Raw genomic sequence first — 19,940 nt, 5'->3', positions numbered from 1 at the left:
CAGTTTACATATGTTTTTCAGGTTAGTTATTATTGCTTTAAATTATATGTTATCCTTTGTGCTGTACATAAAAAAAACCTTGTCTCTTAAAAATTATTGAATCATTAAGAATAACTTACTTTTAATTTTCATAAGAGGCAATGTCTTGCATTTTAATATATTCAGGTAGATTTATACTTTAATTTAATACCAAACAGACTGCGAGAGGAATAAGTGTGAATTGTATTATATTTCAAAATAACATTATTATCATAAATGCGGGAAGCTCTGTTTTGGCAGCTTTCACGAATTCAAAGGGTGAGCTTTTAAATTGCATAATACCTTTAGCAAAGCTGTTGGGTTCCTGCCAAATGAAGATATTAATAAATATTACATGAGGTATTTTTAAAAATATTAAAGCTTGGGTAAATATACTGTCTTATATTATGTTGTATTATATTTGGATTCGGCTGTGTTTTTTTTCCATACCATGTTATTTACATGAATCATTTTACAATTGGCGATTTTATTTACTCTGCAATGTTTTCATCTGCCATCACTATTAATAACCCTCTCGTTAATATCTACCTACGAACATTATAATATTTATATTCAGATGCAAATTCATTGCCGTTAGGTAATTCTTCTGTCCTGGTATTTGATTTAAAAAAAACCGTTTAGAAAAGTTATACGTTTTCAAAAAGATTTTTTTTTAAATCCGTTTTTTTATCATCATCCACCGTTCTCTCTCAGGTATAGGTACTAATAATAAAAGTAGTACTTATTTAACTTTAAAAATTATTCTCTAAAATGTTAAAAGCTATCTGTAAAAAAGACTTGTATGTAGAAATCCACAGCTTGGGTAGATATTATGTTAATTCGCTTTGAAGTTGTTTCCTTTTTGTTCTCGCGTTACATGTTGTAACTATGACACACAAAACTCTTTTTAATTTACGATTTTACTGCTGATGGCTTGACCCGTAATATTCCATACTTCGGTTGACAATTAAACTCTACTGCGTCCAGCAATGAAACAAAGGTTTCCCGGTAATAAATGCGAGAATGGTAGCTAACCCTCAACCAAATTATTTAATCCCAGCTTGATGGTTGAGATAGACCTCCAAGGCACAATAAAACAGAAAACATAACGGGACAACAAAAGGGATGCAATTTAGTCTAACTCTCCATAAAATTAATATCCTGAATTTCAGTTTCATGTAAGAATTACAGGACTCGAGGGAAAATGAGTAAATGACTTTTTAGATTTTTTTTTACACAATAAACTCGTAAACAGAATTTAAAATTAAGGGGTATGTTAGACAAACTTGAAAAAGCAACATTTGATACCTTAATTTGGTATGGTTTTCCGAGAGGTAAATTGAATTATGTGCTTGGTAGTTAATGTTTTTATTTTGGTTAGCTTTGTGAATCAAATTTTGTAATATATTTTGGATGTTTTAAACTCAATTTTATTTTGGTACTAGGGTTAAGTTAACCTGCTAGCCAATGAATTGAATTCTTTTATAAATAATTATTTTTATTTCTAATATAAAAATCGCTAATATTAGATTGATGATTGTGAAAAGAAAAAAGTCATCACTGTTTCAATGTAATTCGGGATTTTAAAACTTACCGATCCATTGTAATTCAAGATTATCTCCCCGAATTTAAAACTTAACGATCAATTGTCATTTTAATATGTTTGAAAGGAACATTTAATATTACAGAATATTAATACAACAATAAATCGAGATTTTTTTTATCTATGGAAACTAGATTTCTGCTTTGTAGTTAAGACATATGATTTTATTAAATTTTTAATTTTTTATACTAAAAAGTGACGGCTTTGAGAGTTTACTTTACCCTCCTTAGTTGTGGTAAGTTTTGTCATGTAAATATACTGTGATAATTGATAAACTAATTTCTAAGTATTTTCAAAGTAGGTACGTTGGATATGATTCAAGTTATAACCCATCCAGAAGTCCAAGCTGGAATGTTCCCATTGGTCACGTGGCTTATATTATGTAAATGATTGATAATTATAATTGATCCAAAAATATTTTACGTTAAATATTAAATAAACAAACTTTTAAATAAACCACCCGTCCGGCTGTCTATATATTAAATTCAAAGTGGTGTATTACAAAGTGTGTAATGTAATGCCAGACCACAAATCTTTCGCCAAGAAAACCAAAACTATTTTCTAAAGTTAAGATTTAGAAGTACTTTTTTTGACAATAAGAAAAAATAAGTAGGCCACATACCCAAAACTTTTTATTTATTTAGATTCTGGAAACAACGAAAAATAGCTGTGGGCTTTATCAAAGATAAGGAATTTCTCGGAGATGGACGGTATCGGCCATTTGTACGGAGCTGTTTAGGAATTCCTAAATTCTTTCAGAATTATTTTTAGGATATTTTCCATTCATTCTTATAATCGTAGAAGGTCCGCAAGAACTTTTTCATTAATGTAGAGGCATTTAGAATTCTTTATATGGATGAAGGTATCCTTAAACCCTTATTTTTTTCTGATATCTACTAATGGTTCTTCAAATGGATTAATGATAATATTGGTTAATTAAATCTAGAGAGATGCCAGTAACTTTAAGTACTACAATCAATAATTTATTTCAAGTGCATATTTGGCTAAAGGATATCGATTTTTCGATAAAAAAATATTTCATTGTTTTCAACAATGTTCATTGTCTTTCTTCCTTCAATGTTTATTATCATCAAATTATTACACTTATTAATTCGTTTCCAAAACACGCGACGGCTTTCAAAATAACTGATTCTCCAAATAATACTAAAAATGGAACCACTCCAATTTTGCTCCACTCTTTTGCAAAATAAAACTTTTACATTTGTAGTGGCAAATTGAAGTCAGTATGCCTTGAGCACGAGCCACTTAAAAAATAAGTTTTTTTCGGAAAAAAGAACTGTGTTTGAGAATTTTCCATTGAAAACATGAACGAATTGTGAAAAATATAATTTCCAGGTTCTTTAAATGATTGCAAAAATGTAATTTCTTTCCGAACGCTTTCATCGTCCGACTTAAATAATTTCCGCCTCATTAGCAGCCTTTACAACATCCTGTTGGCGTTCCTACGGAACATTATTCTTGAACAACCCTTGTTATTTCCCAAATTAAGTTTTGCTAAGGGAACTTTTGTGGGAGTATTTTTACAGTTCGAGAAAAACTTAACATAATTTTCACCTTGATTTCAATGATAAAACCCAAATTTGCGATAGCTGCTACCTATTACTTTGTATTGTTTTTTTTAATTATTTAAATTTCTCATATTTCAGTTGTCGTCTGTCGTCGTAGATGTTGCAGTATGATAATATATTATTTATCCGCTTTTCATAGATTTTAGACCTCTGGTCTAAAAATGGTTTTCGTTAATTTATAAAATTTATATTATATTTTGTGAAATGAGAACCTACTTATTATTACACCTCGGACTCTCGGTGGGGGTTTTAATTTATTACTTGAAAAGGGCAAAGCGCTTGGCCGAGGAATTTATATTCGCAATAAATTCTAACCGGTATATTTTTTTTTTCCATTTCTCGGAAGATCGAATGCAATTGACCTGATTTTAATAAGTGAAGTGTGAGTGCAATGGACACACATAGGTTTGTTTTGGATTGAGCACCATTCTAAACTAGAAAATAAATGATTACACCGGCAATATGGCAAAATAAAGAGAATGAAAACATTTGTACACCATTATAATATAATCATTAATGTTCAAATACTGCCGATCGCACTTGTTTAACTTAATAATTGCACGCCTCATGATATCTCTAAACTATTTACACATTCAGACTGGTATAATGTTTCCTTACACTATGAAAATGGTATTTAAATAATATTTTTGACAGATTTGAAATAAGCCAAATATATAGTTTAGAACAGGCCAAGGAATAAGATTGTGTTTTTATTTTTATTCTTGTTAGAGCAATCCCGATTACTTACAAAACTCATTGTACCGATGTACATATGGAACTTACAATACATAGATGGGAATTAACCGGTACAATTTTACATTGCTATTTTGGTATCAAAATTATAAATTTCACATACGAAAAAGTAAACAAATAGAAAAATGGTGGTAAAGTAGAACAAGCAAGAAGAAATAAAAAAGGAAACAGAATACACATTCTCGTAAGTACAGAGCCAGGGTAGGAATTTAGAAGAAGTTACTTACCCACTAATACATTGGTAACAATAGATTATGCTCGATTACAAATACAAGGGATAGATTTAAAGGGAAGGGATTTAAGGAAATAGATTTTCTTTCGATGTAAAAAGTATAACGCTTTTATGCTAACAATAATTTATTTTCTTTGTTTTTTCTGAAAAATGACGCGTGCAAGCAAATATTGGAAACTTTATAATAGAGTTCCAAGTTTTCGCGTATACTTTCGTTTGAAGTTTGAATAAATTGAAAACGTCTAGCTCAGATCTGGCAACGATTCTGACATTTGGAATCGATATTAAAGGATTCTTTTTTAGAATTGGACACTTCAATCTTAAACAATGTGACGCAATAAAATAATTTCAAGTTTCTGTAAACATGACCAATAAAATTATATAAAATGAAAAAAAATAATAACTCATATTTCGTGGTCAACGTAGATAATACCAACTTTTATTTTTTTTAGCTTAACATTAACAGAAAAAACTTACTGCAATCAACCTGATAAAATTGCTTAGTATGTGTTGAAAACGAACACAAGAACTGAATATTATTTAAAATAAGTCAGCTATTTTATTTTTGTAATTGCATAATTTACTTAGACCGTTTTAGTTCTTTGTTTTTATAAATAAAGAAGTGTCAATAATATTTTTATAGAATTCTGCAATAAAAGAAGTTTTTTGAAGGCATTTTAAAATACGTCGACTCAAATCGACTTTGCAGAAAATATGTCAAAATATAGGTGAGTATTGAAAGACGTCTAGGGGATCTTTCACAGTGTAATCGGTAACTTAACAATGATAGGCAAAACTGCCGATAATTTTATACTGATCCATAAAGCCCCATGTCAACACAATATTGACGATATCCATCATCTATAGTCAGATTGCGATGTTCGCGAGCACGTTCAAAATACGATTTCCACCGTCGGTGTCTGAGCCCTCGTTAGAAGCAGCGGCATTTGTCTAAAAGCCGCTGTTTTTAGCGAGTCCTCACTATGCGCGACTTTTTGGATAATGTCATTCGTTATGCAACATATCTGGCTGATTAGTGAATAGAGGTGAACTAACTAAGCCCTTATTGTTGAAATAAATCATATCAACGATCCATGGACTATTGATACGAAATTAATTGATTCCTGTCCATGAACCTCATGAACTAATTAACTCCCTTTTTAGTGTCAAACGTACATGCAGACTGTCAATGTATATTAATGTTATTATTTCAAATCGATATTGTCAATGTATTAGAATTTAAGTGTCAAACGTACATGCAGACTGTCAAACTATGTTAATGTTATAATTTCAAATAGATAATGTCAATTTATTAGAATTTTAGTGTCAAACGTACATGCAGACTGTCAATGTATATTAATTTTATTATTTCAAATCGATATTGTCAATTTATTAGAATTTTAGTATCAAACGTACATGCAGACTGTCAAACTATGTTAATGTTATAATTTCAAATCGATAATGTCAATTTATTAGAATTTAAGTGTCAAACGTACATGCAGACTGTCAGTGTATTTTAATGTTATAATTTCAAATCGATAATGTCAATTTATTAGAATTTTAGTGTCAAACGTACATGCAGACTGTCAATGTATGTTAATGTTATTATTTCAAATCGATAATGTCAATTTATTAGAATTTTAGTGTCAAACGTACATGCAGACTGTCAATGTGTGTTAGTTTTTTTATTTTTTTTTTTATAGTGAATACCTCACAAGAGTCCCAACTACTCCCGTCTGGAGCCAGTGACACTATGGCATCCCCAATTGGGAGATGTTGTGAGGCTGAAGGTAAGTGGGGAAGGGAAAGAGGAAGGTGAGGAAGTACCTGGCTATTCAGATCTAGTCACTAAACACGGCTAAAGCCATTTGGAGCAACGTTTCAATTCTGAATGGTGGTCTTACACCAGGGCGATACTGGTAGTATCTTCCACTCTGGAACGTGCCATTAGTGTTATTATTTCAAATTGATATTGTCAATTTATTAGAATTTTAGTGTCAAACGTACATGCAGACTGTCAATGTATGTTAATGTTATTATTTCAAATCGATAATGTCAATTTATTAGAATTTTAGTGTCAAACGTACATGCAGACTGTCAATGTGTGTTAGTTTTTTTATTTTTTTTTTTATAGTGAATACCTCACAAGAGTCCCAACTACTCCCGTCTGGAGCCAGTGACACTATGGCATCCCCAATTGGGAGATGTTGTGAGGCTGAAGGTAAGTGGGGAAGGGAAAGAGGAAGGTGAGGAAGTACCTGGCTATTCAGATCTAGTCACTAAACACGGCTAAAGCCATTTGGAGCAACGTTTCAATTCTGAATGGTGGTCTTACACCAGGGCGATACTGGTAGTATCTTCCACTCTGGAACGTGCCATTAGTGTTATTATTTCAAATTGATATTGTCAATTTATTAGAACTTTAGTGTCAAACGTACATGCAGACTGTCAATGTATGTTAATGTTATTATTTCAAATCGATAATGTCAATTTATTAGAATTTTAGTGTCAAACGTACATGCAGACTGTCAATGTGTGTTAATGTTATTATTTCAAATCGATATTGTCAATTTATTAGAATTTTTAATCGTTATTGCAATGCAATATCATCGGTAGTTCCGCCTATCAATCCGATACTGATATATTCTAGCAACACTGGAATGAGAATTGAATTGAAATTGAAACACACGTTGAATTGAAATACTTAAAATAATAAATATGTTATGGCAGTCCGAATTTCTTTTTGGGCACTAAAAATGGAGTTAATTAGTTAAGGTGGTCTTTATTCACAACCGAGTGAATTGATCAATGAGATCTTTAACCACAATACGAGATAAACGAAACAAGTGTCTGAATTTCGTCTCTCCAGTTCAAACGGATTTAATGATCGCATAAATGACATCTTTCAATCCTGCGACCTTTGTTAATTATTATTATATTTAGACAGTAATTTTGCTAACAGAACGAAACGAAATACAGTGTTTTCTAATAAGAGGTGTTATTTTGAATAGCCCGCTATTTCGGTAGATGTTACTTTGAAGCTGTCATTTTTTGACATTTGACAAGTAGAAACTACGCCATTAATAAAAATAGAACGATACACGCTTCACCAATGCATTCAAATTCATTTGAGTGAATCAAATGCAAATCATCTTGAGTGATGAGGCCCATTTCCACCTCGGTGGCTTCGTCAAAAAGTAAAATTGTCGGATTTGGCGCTCGAAAAACCCCAAAGTTATTATTGAAAAGCCCTTTTATTCTCAACGTGTGACTGTTTGGTGCGGTTTATGGTTCGGCGGAGTAATCGGACCTTATTTTTTTTAAAATGAGGCTGGTGTAACAGTAACGGTGAATGGATTGCGCTATTGAGAGATGATTAATGATTTTTTATGGCCGGAATTAGATGGTATTGATCTGGACAACGTTTGCTTTCAACAAAACGGCGCTACTTGCCACACAAGCAACGAAACCATTGATCTTTTACGATTGAATATCAAAATAACACCTCTTATTGGAAAACCCTGTATAAAAAGTTATTAACAAAGTTGAGTATATCAACAGTCAACGAGTTTTTTGTCTATCGTCGTTGACTATGCTTGCGATTCAATATCAATATCAGTCAATATCGTATTATTATAAGGCTTTTTCAATTGTCCTTGCTAGACCTCCTGGCCAGAGAAAAAATACTATTTGAATATACGTTTAATTTTACAATATCGAACTTAATTAAAGAGATCGGGAAATTTATTGACGCAAAATTTACGCGGTGTTTTACACGCGTTATAATTAAAATTCATCCCATCTATCATCTTATACTATCTCGTAGGCGTCACGCTGTAACCTAATAAATCACAGCAATCTTAGACGTATTCGCAAACTGTCATGTATGGAATACTAATATGCAACGATCTCTTCCACACGTGGATTAATATCAGTAGTATGGTAATGGTTTCCATCCATAGTAACGCTTTGAATATTTATCATCCATTACGCCAGGATGGTAACGAGACGTGACAATAGATTACTGAAAAGTTTCACGATAAAAGCTTTGCAGCGCTGACAAACGAGAAATAAATTCTGCCGCTGGCTTCCTTAAAGATAGAATCGCTTATCACACACATTGTCAATGGTATCGTGATTAATGATTTACTCGGCTCAAAGATAGAAACGTGCAAAAGCAGCTTTCGAAAATACTACGTTGCAAAATTATCTGACTATCATGTAATCTAGTTTTCAGTTCGGTTAGGCACATATCCTTCAAATTACTGATTTTATAGAGCCGACGAATCGCTTAGTTGACAGTTTTGCAAATTGGCAAACAATTCTAGTGGTTTCTTTGTCGAGTTCAGATCTATCGATTTCACTAATACAAACTGTATTTTATAAAATCTATTCTGTTCTTTTTATGCTTTATTGAATTTGTTAAATAAAAAAGCGTAGGAACTCATATAAATAAACCAGGTTACGTATTTCTCAAAGACTCACTTATTTTTTACAACGATAATAAATATTATCTTTTCTTAGAAACTGGGAAAAAGGGTATTTTTTTAAAAATGCCAATTATTTTTACTGGAATGCTTTATGACCTTCTTACGAAACGAGAAACTGTAAAAATGAGTTTTATTTTAGAATTCTTCAAAGACTCTGAAGTAAAATATTACAAATTAAAATCTCTGAAGTAACAACGACATGTTTATTGTAGTTTACAATATCACTGACCCTTATCTCCGATAAGTTACAATATCTCCAAGTCTGGTCACAATTCGGGAGAAGTTCTTTGCAAGTTATTTACAGCGAGTACTCATAACTTTCGGAAGGAACTACGAGCAGCGAACAAACCATATTATATTTAAGGCTTCCGGTGGTCTGTGAATTAGAATACTTCTGTTCAAGAAACTCTCATTTTAAAGCCAAGTAGTAGAGGGGTTTAAAATAATGACCCTAAGGCTCTTTTCTCCTCCGACTCTGGCATTACCATAAAGCCTGTTTCTAAAACATTGAGCTAGTGGCGTAAATTCATATTAACATACTTCTGATAAACAACGATTGTAAAGTATTCATACTGTTGCCTAAGAGAACAACTAATGCTTACAGAAGGTTTACGTGGGTAGTTCTGGGTAGCAGAAATTGCGCACATTTCTTAGAATAGGGTGAACATGGAATGGCTAAGCAAAAAAATATTTTCAAATTATAAAATATGTGAGCAGTGAGGAATGCGTCTTAAGATGCAACATGTTTTTTCAAAATGTTTAATAACAATACTTACTATTTTAAACTTTTGTTTAGTACTTCCGAGCAATTACGAAATTAGATTATTTTGCTGTAAATTTATGAACGTATTTCATTCCGAGCTTTTCATTTTTCACCATTCCTAATGACAAGAGCTGGTCTGGCTGTAAGGTTAAAGCTTTAAAAACTACATCGACCCCACATTATATTTCCGAGTATTATGATCTTATAACCTATTCTGCTGTAAATTAATTAAAGTATTATTGTACGCGTATCTCATTCTTAAGAAACGTTGCTTATAATCTTTTATCACTTTTCCTAATCACAAGAGCTGATTGGTTAAGGTTGTGAGATGAATGCGAAGGGGTGAGATAAAGAATTTTCCAACGAAGAGAATTGGTTTAAATGAAGGAATAAATGCGTATATTTGCCGCTTTTCCCATACACTTGTCGGTATATTAAATTACGAGCACTATTTACAAATCGGTATTATGTTATTTATACCAACTGCAAACGGGTGTTTACCAAGTTTCTCGTTTGGGGGTCAGCGCGGCTAGACAGGAAAATAACCAATTTACTTACCCTTATTTCGACAGAACATAAACGAGGGTATCACTTCCTCCTAAAAATAGTAATATTAATATTTGCGTCTTTGTCTTTCTAGGTGGGAAAGATTAATATTTAAAATAAATATATCAAATAAATAATAAATCGTGCAAGTGCGTGGTTTGAGAATCGTCGTCTATCTCCTGGTTTATATTAAGTCTTGAAATTGTGGTCACGGGAGAGTAGAAAAGCAAAGAGTAGAGTGGAGCAGAGTAGATTGCAGACACCAGGACCAGCAGTAGTTACTGAGTTACCTGCAGGAAACCTGCGATAATGAGAGCGCAGGAGAGAAGAAATGAGAGAGCGTGACATGAATATGCAAACATGGAGGACATTTCCACGCCGTAAAATGGAAAATTGAAAACTTTCCGGCTATAAAGATTCCATTTATTTAGCAACCGCGCACAACCACTGAACCTCAGTTGGGTTCAAACAACTATCTCTGTGTTTTTTTTCATACGCTTTCAAATCCCCTCCCATTTGGTGACATCCACTTTTAATGAATTTTTGCATTTGAATTGAAATGAGCATGAAATCTACTAGGAGGCGCATAATGAATGTTGACTCGCACCAGAGTATGTAAATTGATGTTTGCTCTCACTAATGAGGATGTTTTAATCAAGTCATCAGGTTGTGGAATTTTGTTTTGAATACAAAGGGATTATTACTTTGTCATGTTTTGCTATTTGGGAGTGGAGTGTGCGTAACGCCATGCTGCTCGGGATTTTTTCATTGGATAACCAACGATTCTGCTATATATAGGTTACCCAAGAGGAGTTCCCGGCCCGGGCTCATGGGTTGAAGTTTGTCAAGTTCATGGCGGCAAATGCCTGACTCCCTACATTCCTACCTACCCATCATACCATTTTCCATCCCAGACCTTTCTTTTCTTACTTTCCCTAAAAAGGCCTTCCCTACAGCACTCCAAACGAGGTAATTATTTTCCTCGGAGTCTCCTGTGGGGAGTTGGGAGTTAAAGTTTTTTTTTTCAATTAGTTGTTACAAAGATCCAGCCTTAAAAGTAACATGATAGTTCTCATACTTGTATTGTGATAATAATTCGAAGGAAATGTATCAATATTGTTCTGCTATAATGCTGAAACAAATACGACGAACAAAAAAGATCTTGATTGCAACATACATAGGTTACAAAAATAGCCTGTTTGTTTTTTTAAGACTAAAAAGTTTATCTCATAAAAAAAATTGTTATTAGTCGTCAAAACAAATAATCATACATAAAACACACACAATCCATAAATTGGTGATATAATATCAAATATCGCAAAGTTCACCCAAGTTTTTAACGAAACACATAAGCATACAACAAATATGAAAAGGTGTTCGTAAGACTAATTTTGAATTATATTGCAGTAAGTCGGAAGAATTTTTAATGTTTTTGAATACAAAATAAAATATCATTGTAGATGAAAATAATACTAATAAATTTATGCGAAACATGAAACAGAACAAGACATTTAAAAATAAAAAAGATAACGGTCACAACTAGGAATTGGACCCAGAATCTCTTGTCTTACCGGGACAGGATATGGGAAAAATTTGTTGCAAGATGATATTTTTAATTCTAAATTTGAAATATGATATCGATAAATATCAGTGGTCGAGTGGTTTAAGACGCTTATCCCGGTAAGACAAGAGATCCTGGTTCAATTCTTGAAGTGTCTTGTTCTGTATCATGTTTCGTTTATATTTATTAGTATTTTTTTCTTCTTCAATGATGTATAACATTGATGGGTATAACCCTTAAAAAATTTAAAAAGAAAAAAAGATGTTCCATTAAAAAATAACATCTTCAATAATCGTAAATTGCTTTGTCGCGTCAATTGAAATTAAACGAAAATAACTTTGTTTTCACTACTATGTTAATAAAAAATATGTTAACAAAGTTGTTATTTTCACTTAATGGAAAATAACTTTATTAAAAATAGAATGAAAGTTATTAATATTTAAAAAAAAAAAACAGAAAAACGTGCGTATAACCTTTACGAATAAATTACAACGAATCCAGAAAATTAAAAAAGGTTCTCTTGTAATTGTAAGTCTTTGTAACAGTATATAAAGGACGATTTCGTTTCTTTGACGTAAAACTAATGATGAAAGAAATATAATTGTTTATTTAATGATGTAACATTATCCCTTTGACTGTGTACAGTGAACCGCGTGAGTAAACCCCTTCACGACCCATCGGCCCGGCGGCACCGTGCTCACGCGACTGTCAATACATTCTTCCGGCAGAGCTTTCGATGGAAGTTTCATCAATTAGAAGTGGGAGCTTTGCTATATCCCGGAGTGCGCACTTCCGTCTACTAACTGGATGAGGCAAGTTTTTCAATGCAATTCATCTTATCTATGGTTACTCTGCTCAACATGTAAACAGAATTACTTGAGCTTGGGGCCGTTGTTCTAGGTAAGTGTGTATTAATAATATTAATTAATGAAATATTCAAACAGTTTAAAACTTTTTTTCATTTATTGTTTTGACCAAATTAAAAATAGTAATAAAACCAAACTTAAAAACTCTTTTTAATCATTATAATGGAATTATAACACGAATTATCAGTATAATTAATAGAAAAATTATGTGTTTTGGGAGTATCTGTGGAATAGCAGGGATCAACTTTTTGAGGCAATCAAAACAATCTTTTAATAATAATAAATATTTTTTACAGGTATATAAATAGTGTTTAAGTGTATCAGTAAGTAAATAATTTCATACTGTTTTTTTTTCCAAAAGGTTTTGATTATTTGAATAAAATAATACAAATGCACGCGAAACCCTTTTGGAAAGATTTTTACGACGTTAGGTGCTAAAATTTTTAGGCTGAAAAGGAATAGTCTACGTAGTATAATAGTCCATGTAGTCTAATCGTCTAAGTAGTCAAATCGTCCACGTAGTCTAATCGTCTAAGTAGTCTAATCGTCTACGTAGTAGTTTAATCGTCTACGTAGTCTAATCTTCCACGTAGACTAATCATCTACGTCTAATAGTCTACGTTAAACAAAACAGTAACTTATAGAGTGGGTACATAAAAAAAGTGTAAAGTACAAAGTAAAGGACTTTTTATACCTACTAGATACTCTTTCTACTCAGCTACATTATCACCATTTTTTTTTATTACACTGATCACTTTACTCACTCATTTTTGTTCACCAAAAAATGTTTTAATTCTTAAAAAATAAAACATGTAGGTTAGTTATTAATTAATTTAACCATCGAAGAAGAAGATAATACAAATGAATCTAAATGAAACACGAAATATAACAAGACAAAAAAATTAAAAAGGTAACTTTGTCGCAACCGTGAATCGAACCCAGGATCTGTCTTAACAAGATAGGACATTCAGAGTTCAAGTTGCAACCGTAACCTATTTATTTGCTTGTTCTGCTTCATGTTTCGTTTATATTTATCACTATATTCTTCGTCAATGATTAAATATTATATATATTAATAGTTTCATCTTAATTACCAATTAAAAAATATATATTCAAACACAATTAATTAAATGATTATTAACTATGTTTTCCACGAAATGTATCGATCATTATTCTTAAAAACTAGTTAACTACGTACTTATTTGTAAAGCTAGGATAAAGCTTGCATTTGCAAACCAATCCACCAGTTAGAACTCATCCAGCGCTAGTTTGTAACTAATTTGGTCCACTAATGGCTGAAGGCTGGTGCCGTTTGACTACCCTCGATAGCTCTTGAGAGAGGCGATTGCAAGATGGAGAGGATTTAGCGAAGGGAAGTAGGGGTAGGAGGTGGTTGGGGGGGGGATTATCGGGGCCTCGTGAATCAGACCTCCGGGAGGTGAAATAGAAAATCCAACTTCAAGAACCAAACAAATCAATCGAATTTAATCGAATACGTTCTCTTAACCTTTCTAACTTACTAAATTGTGGTATGTAATGGACCTGTTTGGGGTAAAAGAACGTAAAGGATTTTTTTTTTCATAAATTAAAATACGTTCAAAGAATAGGGAGAAACGAACAGACTATGGACATCTTTGGGACATACTAGAAGCTTTATTATAGAAACCTACGTCGGTAATAGGTGTTAACCACGTAATAATTGAAAAGAGGCGTGATGGGGCTCAACGAATCAGATCATTCCCAAAATCAATTAAATAATTTTTCGCCAATCACGGAGATTAAGGGCGGTCTAAGAGACGATACACTCGAGGTTGATTTACTGTTGAGTTAACCTTGGGATCCGGTCTCACGACGCGTGCAAAGGCACTTGGGAATCGACGATAAATTTGCATTCTAAGGCAGAAACGAAGCGATACCCAACCGTCGATAACGAAAAAAGGGGGTGACGGTTTGGTGAAAGAAGAGGGTGTTTTAGAATGTTTGGTCCAGAAGACATATTACGAGGCGATCCTTGTAGAGAGAATTTTTTACGTTCACTGAACTTCTGAGTGCTGTTTCAAGTGGCAATAGTGAACACAAATTTTAACTTAAGATAGGACGTTTGGCCGAAATTGCCTAATTATATTAACACGGGGGAGATGCAAGTTGGGTAATTAAGAAAAGACATAAAAGTTAATGGGTCACGAAGTCTTTGATTAACGATCAAAATTTTACGACCTTTTTTGCGCGTAAACAAAGTTACGAGAATAATATATTGAAATTCCTAGATGAAGCGAGAAAAGAGTATATGGGTTGGGCTAAAACTAGACGCAAAAAACTGTAAAAACAGGGATGTACTGGGCGTAGATCACCGAAAAGAAAGGATCGGGAATCGAAAATAAACCCGAAAGGTAGTTTAACTCATGATGGAAGGGGTTTCAACGACTCGGGTAGTGGACAGCTATGGGTTACGAAAGATTACCAGAAGAGATGCGGCGGATATCACGAAAAGGGTCAAAACAGGTAGGCGAAATTACAAAAACGTGTCGGATCAAATTTTGGAACGAATGCCTACGTATGTCATCACCGAGGGGAAGGTATATGTGTTCTGGGATCACCCACGGATCGTGTAGACACCAATCAAATGCTAGAAGGCAGCACACAAGAAAGGATACTGTATTGCGCAAGCGCTGGACATAATGGGTGAAAAGCTTCCGTTAGTTGGGATAATTTATCGATTATATTATCGATATCAATAGCGAATTTCTCGGAAAGATTTCAAAAACAACGATATAGAAATGAGCTACACCTAGTTTATAGGCCGGAAATCAACCAATATTACGGACACAACACGTGTACGAGAAAAAATAATCAAATAATTTTGCGCAATAGTCTACATCGCCGAATATAAATTACGGGAGGGCGCCCGAAGGTCAGGCCACCGAGTACGCGCCTGTACCCGCCTCGGCAGGTTGGTAGGTGTTTACCTCAAATCGGAAGGCGGGAACCTAAAAACCTAAAACGGGGTTATGCAATTCTAAACTTAACGGGGAGTGAAACCTCGAATTCATAAAGACGAAAGTCGCACAAATTTTAAGTCGATTTATTCGAAAAAAACATTATTAAATAGGGCTGTTTGGAGGAAATCGGGGCTTTTTCGTTTTAACTTGGTTGGAGTCGGTCTTCGAGATCCTAACGTCGCGACAGCTTTTGTGTGTCATTTTTAAACTAAACTGATAGAGTTTTAAATGTAGTGAAGTTGTGTATTTAGAAAATCAAGGCATTCTCACGAAGTAAGAGTGGTTTTAATATTAATTGAAATAATTGAAGTGTTTTAAAATTTAATTAGATTCAACCAAAAAAGGGTAAACTCATAATTAGACAATACTAAATTCGCGGGTTGGAGTCTCTTGGTTTAGACTAATATAAAACGATGAAACTCAACTGCAGTAATGTTTAATAAATCACATGTGGACCTTCTGGTCAAAATTAATAATAATTCATTTTCAATATATAAAAACGTAGAGTAAATTGCTCATTTGAATTGGGGTTATAGACAGTGTTTTCCTTGCGAGCACGGGAAGGATTTTAACGGTTTACACGATATAAGAATTTAGTGAAAAAAATCGAAGTGAACGTGGCAAATAATATATGAAAGGTTCTAGGGAGGGGGAGGGGGTCGGTGACTCTCCATAGGAGAACGGCGCTATACAAATTACCGATAGTTCGCAATAAAACACGGCTGAAGTTACTCCCGTGTTTTACACGCCCATACTCAAAGGGGGGCTTCTACTCATTCCTGTCTTGTGAGTTTCTGGACGTGGATTAATGTACATGCCGTCGATATCCCGACTGGACTGGTAATATTACGATTTTGGGTAAGTGATCTTGCATGAATATATATTTCCAGAACGTTAAAATTGCGACGAAGATGGGGCTGCAACCAGCAGTTCGGACAAGGCTGCGACACTGATAAGATAGTATCACATTTAGAACTGTTTGTTTGCTTCTAACAGCAGTGTTTAGCACGAGGCCAATGACCTACTTTTGTAAGCAGTTAGTGTCGACGCACGACCCAAAAGGAAGAAAAGGGACCCCCATAAATCACTTGACGTCCGTGTCTGACGACAAAAGTCGTACATTCTACCGAGTTGGCAGCCGCGCAGAGGCACCTCAAATCAACATGGAAGCGACTAGCTGCAACCAACTCATGCTCAAAACAAATAAAAAATCAAATTAATAATATTTGTATAACCTTATATGTTCACTAACAAATTCCCAAATACCTTTGGCCTCGGCTTAGAACTCGCCGTTGGAGTATGTTGTCCGTAAGCTGTCTTGGGAAAGCACACAACTTCCTCGGCTCAGAAGTTTTTCTACTTTCCTCATCACGCGATTTCGGGGCGTCAACGTTGTATGGAGAATCACGAAGAGTTCGGAAGGTCATCCTTTTTTCGCGGAGCCGGGTCGGGTGAGAGGACACGAGAGGCAGTATGAAAATTAATGTCAAGTTGGAATGTTTGGGCCTTGGTTCGCTGCGAAGGCGTTTAATTGAACGGGCTCCAAGTCTTTCAAAATCGCGTGGAGGGGACGTCGGCGTGATGAACGGGGGTTCAGCATCACGCGTTTAGCATCATGACAAGGGACGCAATGAAATCCCCCTTTTACAGTCAGTAACGTAGTCCGTCGGAGGAGGCGGGGCGGGGTGATTTGGGATATTCCAACAGGTGTATTACCTCTCCCTCTGACGTGAGAGGTCCGGAGGTGTCAGGGCGACTATAAGAAGAAGTTAGACCAGACCTCGGGGAAAGCCAGACACGTATTGGTTCTTGGGGTTTTGCATTTGGAAGAATAGCGACCATTTCATTTGGGGCAGTGAGGTGCCGACCCAGTTTGCAAAAAACCCTTTTTCTCGTCATTCAATCCGTTCCCACCTCCTTTTCTCTCGTTTCCACTTCCATCCGCAACATCCAAAGTTTACTAACCACAGCTAAATCCATCTATCTAGTTTCAGTACACCATTACAGAGGTCGACGAGGGAGTACCAGCACTTATGCGGAAACAACACCCTATTCAACGAAGGGTTTAATAGCGCGTACACACGAGGGCGGGGATACAAGGCAATTGTAGAGATATGATAGAAACTGTTAGGTCAATTAGTAATAGGGTCCAGTATTCGAAAGTTAGGTGAGACACATACTCGTTTCTCGTAGAACTCGCCGAGGGTCGTTGGACGTTTCCCCACACTTTGGCTAAAAAGAACCGGGAGTTACCATGGAAAGGAGACATTAAATACCTACCACCTCATAACGGTGGGCTTCGAATTAACAAACCACACAACGTGAAGTTAAGGGATTTATTGTAGATCAACCCCAAAGCAAAGGCCTTATTTTACTGTGTGCAATATCACAGGGGCGGGGGATATTCAGAGTTAGCTAGGCTCAGCACGATATCATTTTGCAAAAGCGAAACTGAATGCTGGAGAGAAAGAGGTATAAAAACCTCATTCAAGCGAGTTAGTACAATTAGGAGGTCGAGTCAACACAGGTACATACCTATTGATGTTATGACTTTAAAAACAGTTTATTATTGTTTCTCAGATTTTTGATGTAAATATTAAAGTTTTGACTGTAAAAGCAGTTTAAAATGATGTTGCGATATGCGATTTGACATACAGAGCCCTTGAGGTGATTTTGCACAAAAACGGCACTATAAAAACCATCCAAATATTATTATTTATATAAATCGTGACTTTTATTCAGTGTTTAAGGATAGAATTACAAAAGAGAATGCCCGACGAGGCCGAAGAGACTACGGTGCCCACAATATTTTGAGATGGAAGTAATTGAATTTGGAAAAGCGCCCTTGGTCGATTTTTCCGAATCTTATAATATTTACAATTACTAAAGAAAAGGAGAGTTAGAAGGTCCCTGATAATTATTATTCAGTTTTTTTTTTCTTTTCCACGATAATTAAGTATCTGATTGTGAATGGCGGTCACACTAAGTGATAGTTTGACTGAGATTTTTTTGTCAACCTGGAACTATATAAGATTGATTGTTGTTTACGAACAAACCAAAAATTCTTTCAATATGTTCTTATTACTGATAACTCCAATCTCTAATGCCATAAAATAATTAAGTGGTCCAGTGGGTTCCAACATGTTTTCGTTTTCTGAGAAAAGTATTTTATGTTTTCGAACTCGTAGTTTTATTCAAGAATCTCAATATTGACCTTGTCGAAATTGTAGCACGTATAAAACTCACAATCATAGAGTGATGCAAAATTCTGTTAACCTAAGGAAAAGGTCATATTTCTGAGGGCCAAACAAATCCATGTCAAAAGGCACGCGTTGCTCTTCTTTTAGTTTCAACTCCTAGCAGAGATCGGCGACGACAGCAGGTACAATGATGTTCATTTCTGATAAAAAATTAAATTTTCTCTTCATGGTTGCGAGGAAAAGCTCTCTCATGCAGCATAGAAAGTGGTACTTCATGGGGATTTAGGTGTTCCGTCGAGAATTTCTTACTAGGCTTCTTGACATTGTTGCATATTATGTTATGTATAATGGTTGTATAGAGCTCTTCTCGTTTGCAAAAGTAACAATGTATTTTTATAAAGAACATAAAATTTCAAATTTATTTATGAATAGTTAATGACTTAATTTATTTATGTAAAACATAAATTCAATAAATAACAGCCCTGAACAATTATACTTTTCTTTCTGTATACCTCGCAAACCAACATCGAAGGAATATCTACCGTATTATTGCGACAACTTCAACACGGAATCACAATTGTATACTCTCGTTCACCGTATACAGATTATATGGATGTTTTTGACCCATTAAACCCCTCAATCACTAAACATAAACAGGTCTTAGTAGAAATTATATCGGCAAGCAGAACAAGAGATATAAATAAACGAACTGCCTAGTTCTGCGTCAATTTCATTTACTTATTGTCATATCAATTCCTTTTGTACTATTTTTCTATCTCGCATTATAGAGTATATTGTTTTTGTGATGTTGTGCTCATTAGATGTTTTTGTGATGTTGTGCTCATTAGACGTTTTTGTAATGTTTTGCTCATTAGATGTTTTTTTGTATTTAAAAAATGTAAAAGCCCAACTGTGCGTGAAATTTTAATAAATTAATGGTGATAAAATAAATCCTTGGAGTACTCCCCTTTCAATTGCAATACTGTTTGCGCATGGTACCAAGTCATTGCGGGATAAAGTTTTCCTACCAATTACCGACGAATGAAGTGTAGTTTGCTTGCTTACTTCAAAAGCTTCAATGGCATATTTATCTAAACATGCATATGTTGTGGATGCAGGTTCAATTCCCATAGTAGTAATGAGAAAACTTTAATGGAAATGCATAATTAAATGGGATTTTAAATTAAGGACTATACAGCTTTCGGAAGCAACTGGATGAATTAATTAATTCCGACTAATTAAATCACAACTTTGTTACATGGCACTTTGGATATGTTTTATCTTTTACCTCGTTAATTTTACCAGATAAGTATCGAGGCC

Source organism: Hesperophylax consimilis, chromosome 5 (assembly GCF_061612785.1).
Source record: "Hesperophylax consimilis isolate HC1 chromosome 5, BYU_Hcon_1.0, whole genome shotgun sequence".
NCBI classification, from domain to species: Eukaryota; Metazoa; Arthropoda; class Insecta; order Trichoptera; family Limnephilidae; genus Hesperophylax; species Hesperophylax consimilis.
Note: the sequence above shows the minus strand (reverse complement) of the source record.